General features: G+C 39.9%; 1 non-coding gene across 1 annotated transcript; it reads left to right on the plus strand.

Annotated features, from left to right (window-relative positions):
• Positions 1 to 9,384: 9,384 nt before the first annotated feature.
• On the plus strand, positions 9,385 to 9,491 carry LOC114394367. The gene has a single exon (XR_003662766.1). It is a non-coding gene; the product is annotated as a small nucleolar RNA R71 (small nucleolar RNA).
• The last annotated feature ends 465 nt before the right edge of the window (positions 9,492 to 9,956 follow it).

The raw sequence follows: 9,956 nt of genomic DNA on the forward strand, positions 1-9,956 counted from the left end.
TTGCATGTCTAGAGATTCTAGAGAGAGAAAGGTCCAAGTTCCAGAGTGTTTTGAGAGATTTTGCTATGTGAAGATCTGCAGAGACTGGAGCTTGAAGCAGGAGCCGGTTTGAGAGCTTGAGATGAGTTTGTGAGTGATTGTGAGATCCTAGAGGTGAAGGAGACATCCTCACCACTTGTATTTTTGTAATCTTTCATCTTGTTCTTCTCTTTGTTGTAAAGAAGGCTTCCTAGTTATGGAAAGCTAAATCCTCTATTGGATCTTCCCTGTAGGTACCTGATGTAAATATATTTCTATCTATTTAATGATATTTTGTGTGTTCTCTGTGCTATCTACTTTTCACTCCAGTATGCTTTTACCTTGATCACGTAGATGCATGCTTTGTTAGGGTCATTCAGTAGTGGAAACTGGTCTGATTCTAAAGTCCTTGATAGTACATGGCTACGTTGTCATACTATCACGAGGAATCGGGGTGCGATAATTTAGTTGTGTATGTGTATCTTAATGCGGTCTTGGTTGAGTTTAGTCCAAAAAGAGGAATCTGTGGACGATGCTTGATCAGGATTAGGCTAAGCTATCATGAGGAATCAGGGTTTAGTATCTCAGGAGACACCATAGGAACACATGAGCATTGTTAGATAGAGAATATCTTTTTAGCATCAGGCACTTATTAGGAAGGCCAACGTGTTTTCTACTTGTTTTGACACATCATTTCTCTCGCGTGATTTTCCTTTTTGCACAGATAGTTTACACACCTGTTCATATTCACACTTATCTTTACACACTAGACACCTATTTGTTGAAATAGTTTACCAAATAACACAAGTTCCTCGAGAGTTTGATACTCGGTTCTTACCATTTTATACTACTTGTGTGATCCGGTGCACTTGCCGAAAGCAAACAAGTTTTTGGCGCCGTTGCCGGGGAACTTCTTTTTATTTGGGAAGTTAGTTCGTTTTTAGGTGTCTAGTCTTTATTTGTTATTCTTTGATTTTTTTTTGTGAATATTTGTTCTTAATTCCTATTTGTCTTTTCTTGTTAAACTGGATAACCGTCGTTCTGTTAGTATTGTATATGCATAGATCTCCCACAGGCAATTTAGTTCCTCTGGACTTAGAAATTGAAGCTACATTGCGAAGGAACAGGGCCGAGAGGAGAAGGAAACTTCTGCAAGATAGAACAGTTGCATCCATTCATGAGGAGGAGACTCATTTCTTTGACTTATTATCACCTGATTCACCATCATCAAGGGAATCCACCACTCAAGTACCTAAAGTCATTACCATGGCAGAAGAGCATGACCTGAGGATTACCCTTGAGGATTACTCAAGTAGTTCAGTACCATAATTTTTCACTAGCATTGCACGTCCTGAAGTGAAAGCTAACAACATCAACTACCCACATTCCTTAATTCATTTAATACAGGGGAACTTATTTCATGGATTACCTAATGAAGACCCCTATGCACACTTGGCAACGTTCATTGAAATATGCAACACTGTTAAGATTGCCGGTGTACCAGACGAAGCTATTAGGCTCAACCTTTTCTCATTTTCATTGGCAGGAGAAGCCAAGAGGTGGCTCCACTCATTCAAGGGTAACAACCTAAAAACCTGGGAAGATGTTGTTGAAAAGTTCCTAAAGAAATACTTCCCAGAGTCCAAGACTGCGGAAGGGAAAGTTGCAATCTCTTCATTTCATCAGTTTCCTTATTAATCTCTGTGATCGAGGTTGTACCCGAATCAAATAAACATGAAAATGCAGTAACTAGGAAGTGATCCTAGGTCGTTTCCCAACGAGCAGTGACAAACCAAATGTTCATAATATACTTGCAGTAACAGCAACGATTGGGGGGGGGGGGTTTGTTTGTTTTGTGATTAAAGAGCAGAACAAGTAAACTGGAATACGAAATTACTAATATTAAAAACGGGTTGTTTCCTTTGATTCAGAAGCCATTCTCTTATCCTGGGTTATGGAGAATTCGTCCCTAACAGTCAACCACTTAATCCAACCCTATTTCAATTTACTAAGCGAAAATCAACTTAGGGTTGTCAATACGTGATTAGGCACCACATACACCAGTTAGCCCTTCGTCCATTAAGCATGAACGCAAGCTAGGCTCAGAGGCAATTAATCGAACACGAAGCGTGCACTGATTAATATTCACGAATTTGGGATAACTGGTGAAGGGAAAACTGCCAGGGAACCACATTTCAAGCGACACCTCAAAGAGATTTGGGCTTCGTCCTCAAAAGGAAACAACACCAGAAAATCTAGCCTTCCATGGATTCAAATAGAAAACGCAAATGAAACATGAAGCAGAAACGTAAATGAACAAAAACGTAAATGAACAGAAACGTAGATGAAACAGAAACGTAAATGAGAGTAGAAGAAGAAGCAAGAACGAAATTGTAATTAGAAACAGAAAACGTCAAATTGCATTACGTGAACAGTAGCATTAAGCAAAAAAAACGAAAACCCTAAAACAAAAGCTCTGAATAATGAATAGCATAACAAAATGCCTTGCACGAATCCCAAGGTTGCTATTTAAAAAGAGTCACTCAAAGTCACTGGGCCCTATTACAATACTCTGGCCCAAAACGAAATAAACACTGAACAACATAAAATAAAATTGCGAAATTTCCTAATTAGAAATTAACTAAGGAAGTGCTGCTTTATTTGCCCTCTTCAAGTCCATAACCAAAATCCGGATTAAGCCCAATGTTTCATTAATTCCTGAAATTAGATTAAAAACATCAAATTAGCTAAATGAGCCCAAATAATAAAACTGCCTGATTAATTGACAATTAAGACCAATCAATAATTAAAATGGTGCAAAAAGGGTTTAGAAAATAGAAGAAAATGATGGCACATCAAAACCCCCCATACTTAGCCTTTTGCACTCTTGGGCAAAATGAAACAAAGAACAAAATCCAAGGATATCAAAGAGAGACAAACAAACACATTCATATATTTCTCAATGAACATCAAGGAATGAAAGGAATGGGTAACATCTAACATAAGGAGATCCAAAAAGTCAAGACATTCATGAAAATCATCCAAGCAACCCAATCATGGCAAAATAGTTAATCAGCTCAAGAATGAAAAGTGATAAAGCCTCACAAGATATACACTCTATCTCTCAAGTGTCTAGGCTACTATTTACCCTCAAAGCACCCATGAAAGCAAACACCACATAGACTTGGCAAGATTCTAAAATTGACAATCAACCCACAAACACAAGCACATGAGGATCAAAAGGTCTTTTAAGGTTGTAATGGGGCCAAGGACAAGGTATGGATAAATATGGAATAAGTGGCTAAATCCCAAAGGAATAGAGGAGCAAAGGGGAATAAGTGCATATTAAGAAAAAAAAATAAGAAAATAAAAAGAAGTAAAGATAAAAATTAAACATGAAGAGTAGAACCAAGAGTTTCATCATTCTTGTGCCATTTAAGATCTTATTCACTCAACTTTATTGCTTTTCTTTTTCTTTTTTCGAATTTTTTTATTTTTTTATTTTTTCGAATATATTTTTTTTTTACTCTATAGCCTTTGAGAAACAACATTTCATTCAACATGTCCAACATTTAACCAATATACAATGTACATCAAGTATGGCCCAAAATACATCATGAAGCATAGCCAACAAAACAAGTTGTCCAATGAAACAAAAACCCCCCATACTTATTCCCAAAACAATTCCAAAGCTCCAAAATTCCTTAAGGATATGGTGATATCATGGTTTTTCACTTAAGGCTTGTAGTGAGCTTCAAAACAAGGAAAGGGAAACAAGGCTCAAAAGGGCTATCAAAGGAATTAATTCAAGGTAAGTCCATTTGGCTAGAAGCTTATAAGAACAAAATTGCCTCAATCATTTCCAAATATGCATGTGAATTAGGACGCATCAACAAGAATCAAGCCAAGGCTATTGTGCAAGCAATCAATGGGGCAAAACACACCAAATGATTATGATGATGGATGGCTCAAATTCTCACAAAGGTAAAATCATCACTTTCAAATTGAGCTTTCAAAACTATCATGACATGTAGAGAAGAATCAAGGATTTCAAATCACAAAATATCAAGAACTTTTATTTTCAAAACAATTACCCATTTCTTGAACATATCCTATAATTCAAAGAAAAACATGCAAAGTCGTACGTGCACACAAAATTGACCCAAAATATTAAACTAAAAATCCGACGAAACTAACAACATTAACAAATTAACACAACTAACAAATTAACAAAACCAACAAAACTAGCAAAACCAAAGAACACTCCCCCCCCATACTTAAACAACACATTGTCCTCAATGTAGCACAATTAAAAGATTAAAAACAATTAAATCATCAAAGAGAATCAGACAAGTGTAATAAAAGCAGAGAAGGAGATAGGAAAAGAAAAACTCCCTAAGTCATGGTGGAGGAAGAGTAGGGTGGAGTAAGGAAGTCTCTTCCACCACTACGTCCACTAAAGAAGGGTTCGTGAGGAATGGCTTAAGTCGATGTCCGTTGACCTTGAAGCTCTTGTTTGTGGAGTCGCTTTTGATCTCAACTGTACCATAAGGAAAAACATTAGAAACAACAAAAGGACCAATCCACTTAGACCTCAACTTACCACTCATGAGTCCAAGCCTAGAATTATACAATAACACTTTTTGCCCAACCACGAAGTCTTTTTTAACTATCATACTATCATGGAACTTCTTGGTCTTTTCTTTGTAGAACTTGGCATTCTCGTAGGCTTCTAGGCGGATTTCATCTAACTCACTCAGTTGCAACTTCCTTTCCTCGCCAGCTTGATCCATAGAGAAGTTACAAGTCTTCACTGCCCAGTATGCTTTGTGCTCAATTTCTACTGGAAGATGACATGCCTTTCCAAAGACAACCCGATAAGGAGACATTCCTATAGGTGCTTTGTAGGCAGTCCGATGTGCCCAGAGAGCATCATCAAGCCTGGTACTCCAATCTTTCCTGCTTGGCTGCACAATCTTCTCTAGAATTCTCTTGATTTCCCTGTTAGAAATTTCTGCCTGTCCATTAGTCTGGGGGTGGTATGGTGTGGATACCCTGTGTACCACCCCGTACTTTTTAAGCAGGGCATGCATTGTCCTATTGCAAAAATGGGTTCCTTGATCACTAACAATCGCTTTAGGTACTCCAAACCTGCAAAACAGATTAGACCTGACAAAGTCTGCGACAACTTTAGCATCATTAGTTCTAGTGGGCTTGGCTTCCACCCATTTTGAAACATAGTCAACTGCAAGGAGAATGTAAACATAACCAAAAAAGACAGGAAAAGGACCCATGAAATCTATACCCCAGACATCAAACACCTCACAAAATAGCATAGGTTGCCGAGGCATTTGTTGTCGCCATGTAAGTGTATTTCCTTCTCTTTGACACTGCTCACAAGTGCTGCAGATCTTCCACGCATCTTTAAAGATGGTGGGCCAATAAAAACCACAATCAAGCACTTTGCGAGCTGTCCTTTGAACACCCAGATGACCTCCCGGTGCGGAAGAATGACAGAACTGCAGGACTGAGTCAGTCTCATGATCTGGAATGCACCGTCTAATGACCTGATCACTGCACAATTTCCACAAGTAGGGGTCATCCCAAATAAAATGCTTAGCATCACTTTTAATTTTATCTTTTTGGGCCTTCGATGCTAAGGGAGGAAAAACAGAGGCAACTAAATAATTGACAATGTTAGCAAACCAGGGAGTAGAAAGAGAGTCAGAAATACTATACAATATATACAAATGATCATCCGGGAAATCATCCCGAATAGGTGAATCTGCATCAGAGACACGTTCGATCCGACTCAAATGATCAGCAACTAGATTTTGTGCTCCGCTCCTATCACAGATCTCCAAGTCAAACTCTTGGAGCCAGAGCATCCATCGGATCAACCTAGGCTTAGTATCAGCCTTCTTCAACAAGTACTTTAGAGCTGCATGGTCAGTATAAACAATAATGCGAGTACCAAGCAAATAAGATCGAAATTTTTCAAGAGCAAAAACTATGGCTAGAAGCTCTTTCTCAGTAGTAGTATAATTTGCTTGGGCAGCATCTAAAGTCCTAGAAGCATAATATATCACCCTGGGCAATTTATCAATTTTCTGAGCAAGGACAGCCCCCAATGCATAATTTGATGCATCACACATAAGCTCAAAAGGGGCTGTCCAGTCAGGTGCCTGGATGATGGGGGTGGTAGTCAGCGCTCTTTTGAGGCAATCAAAAGCCTCTTTGCATCTGTCATTAAAGTCAAACTCCACCTCCTTTTGCAACAAGTTGGACAATGGAAGGGCTACTTTGCTAAAATCCCTTATAAAGCGCCTGTAGAATCCTGCATGACCAAGAAAAGATCGCACCTCTCGCACACAAGAGGGGTAAGGCAATTGTGAAATAACAGAAATTTTTGCAGGATCTACTTCAATACCCTTATTGGAAATAATGTGGCCTAAAACTATACCTTGCTCAACCATAAAATGACATTTTTCAAAATTTAGAACAAGGTTAGTTTCAATGCATCTATTCAAAACTTTTTCCAAACTATTCAAACAACCATCAAAAGAGGATCCATATACAGTGAAATCATCCATGAACACCTCTATGCAATTTTCTAAAAAATCACTGAAAATACTAATCATGCACCGCTGGAAGGTACCAGGGGCATTGCACAGGCCGAAAGGCATCCTCCTATAGGCAAAAGTGCCGAAGGGGCAGGTGAATGTGGTCTTTTCCTGATCCTCAGGAGCAATAGTAATTTGCATATAACCAGAAAAACCATCAAGGAAACAATAGTGGGATTTACCTGCCAGGCGTTCAAGCATCTGGTCAATGAATGGCAGGGGAAAATGGTCCTTTTTGGTAACCTGGTTCAGCCTCCTATAATCAATGCAGACTCTCCAACTGTTATGCACCCGAGTAGGAATTAGCTTCTCCTTCTCGTTTTTTATCACTGTGAGGCCGGTCTTCTTCGGGACCACCTGGACGGGACTCACCCATCGGCTATCAGAGATAGGATAAATGATTCCAGCTTGCAAAAGCTTGGTTATCTCCTTCTTCACTACATCAAGAATCACCGGGTTGAGTCTTCTCTGTGGCTGTCTTACTGGTTTAGCTCCATCCTCTAAATTTATTCGATGCATACATGTGGATGGGCTAATACCAGGAATGTCCGCCAGGGTCCAGCCTATAGCCTTCTTATGCTTCTTGAGAACTGACAACAACTTCTCCTCTTGCTCATCAGCAAGGGAGGCAGATATAATCACTGGAAAACTCTTGCTATCATCCAAGTAAGCGCATTTTAAATTTGATGGCAGAGGCTTCAATTCTGGTGTGGTCGGCTGGACAGTGGTAGAAGGGGATGGTTTCTCAGCCTTTACCTCATAAAGAAAGTCAGAGGTATATGTACTTCCTGAAACATGGTTAGTCCTATCTGACTCTATAAAATCAATCTCAAGAGGTAAAACACCACCACCAGGCATGCAATCAATATCACTCTCAGATTCACTCTCAGCATCAAATTCAGACATATGATCAAGTACAATTTCAGACTCAATGCATGAAGAGTGAGAGGCATGTAGATTAGAATAAAGATCAGTCATGTATTCATCAACAACATGGTCAATTATTTCAGCACGAAATACAGAAAGATCTTCAGATGGGTATTTCATAGCATCCAAAATATTAAAATGAACAGTTATGTCACCAAATTCCATAGACAGTGTGCCTGCATAAACATCTATCTTAGTTCTAGCAGTTTTCATAAAGGGTCTGCCTAGAATGATGGGATCTGATCCTTGAGAAAATCCATCTTCCATATTCAAAATATAAAAATCAACAGGGAAAATCAGTTCACCAACTCTAACTAAGACATCTTCTATGAAACCAACAGGGTTGGCAACACTTCTATTAGCTAAATGAATTACCACATCAGTTGACTGCAAGGGGCCTAGAGATAGATAATTAAAAATAGACAGAGGCATAACACTAACAGAAGCTCCTAAATCTAGCATGGCATTGTCAAACTTACTATTCCCTATGATACAAGGTATGTTGAATGTACCTGGATCTTTGCATTTTTCAGGAATTTAAAGAACAAATTTACCAATCAATGCGGAGACATTTCTGCCCATGCTAATCCGTTCGCTTCCTTTAAGCTTCCGCTTATTAGTGCACAACTCCTTCAAGAATTTGGCATATCTTGGAATTTGCTTTATCGCATCCAACAGAGGTATGTTTACCTCTACTTTTCTAAACGTTTCCAAGATCTCTTTCTCTGCCTCTTCCATTTTTTTGTTGGAAACTGCTCTTGGAGGGAATGGAAGAGGGGGAATGTGCTGCTTCTGCAATTCAGAATTACATGTGGAAGAAGATTCACCTGCACAGAAATTGTTAGGTAAATTTTTGTCATCACCTTTTTCTGGAATAGAGTGAAGTTTGGCAGGTTCATTTGCAGATGAGGACGGTGCTACGGGTTGAGGTCCTTGACATTGCTTTCCCGACCTCAATGAAATGGCACTGACATTTTTGGGATTTTGGACAGCTTGAGAAGGCAGCTTGTCAGAATTCTGGGACTGTTGTTGATTCAATTGGGTAGCCCATTGTCCCATCTGATTGGTTAAGCTCTGAATGGAGGCTCTGGTCTCTTGCTGAAACTGCATGTTCTGCATAGTCATTTGCCTCACAAGTTCTTCGAGGGAAGGTTGTGGAGGGGCCTCAACTGTTGGTTGTTTCTGGGGTTGTTGCTGTTGTTGGATTGGTGGAGGAATGTATGGTCTGCTTGGGCCAGCAGCATTTTGGAAGGAAGGAGCAGGCTGCTGTTGTTGTTGCTGAGGGCTGGACCATCTGAGGTTAGGGTGATTCCTCCATCCAGGGTTGTATCTGTTGTTGGAGAGGTCATAATTGTTCTGCTGTGGTTGATTTTGCTGCTGAGGTTGAGGAGGTCTATTGTAAATATTTGCAGCATAAGCTTCAGGCTGCTCAATTGCTCCAGGTTGCTGCATGGAAGGGCAAAGGTCTGTATGGTGGTCAGCAGAGGAGCACAAACCACAAACCCTTGCAACAGGTACAGATTTCTGATTCAAGGCCAGCTGGGTTACCAAGTTAACCAATGCATCCAGTTTGCCTTCAAGCTTCTTAGTTTCAGATGATGCAGATGGGTTTGTAGCTACCTCATGCACTCCTCTAATGACTATGGCATCATTTCTGGCGCTAAACTGCTGGGAGTTGGAAGCCATCTTCTCAATTAAATTTCTGGCTTCAGCAGGAGTCATGTCTCCAAGGGCTCCACCACTGGCAGCATCTATCATACTTCTCTCCATATTACTGAGTCCTTCATAAAAATATTGGAGAAGAAGCTGTTCTGAAATCTGATGGTGGGGGCAACTGGCACATAGTTTCTTAAATCTCTCCCAGTACTCATACAGGCTCTCTCCACTGAGTTGTCTAATACCTGAGATATCCTTCCTGATGGCTGTGGTCCTGGAAGCAGGGAAAATTTTTTCTAAGAATACTCTCTTAAGGTCATCCTAGCTCGGGATGGACCTTGGAGCAAGGTAATACAGCCAGTCCTTTGCCACTCCCTCTAATGAATGAGGAAAAGCCTTCAGAAATATGTGATCCTCTTGGACATCTGGGGGTTTCATGGTTGAGCAGACAATGTGAAATTCTTTCAAATGTTTGTGCGGGTCTTCACCCGCAAGGCCATGAAACTTTGGAAGCAAATGAATCAGTCCAGTTTTAAGAACATATGGGACATCCTCATCAGAGTATTGGATGCACAAGCTTTCGTAGGTGAAATCAGGTGCAGCCATTTCCCTTAGAGTCCTCTCACGGGGTGGAGGTTGTGCCATGTTCTCAGAATGTGCAGAATCAGAATGCTCAAAATTATAATGCTCAAGATCAGGATGTTCAAAATCACCAATAACAGAATCTATGAA

The sequence above is a fragment of the Glycine soja genome, chromosome 17, assembly GCF_004193775.1.
Source record: "Glycine soja cultivar W05 chromosome 17, ASM419377v2, whole genome shotgun sequence".
NCBI lineage: Eukaryota > Viridiplantae > Streptophyta > Magnoliopsida > Fabales > Fabaceae > Glycine > Glycine soja.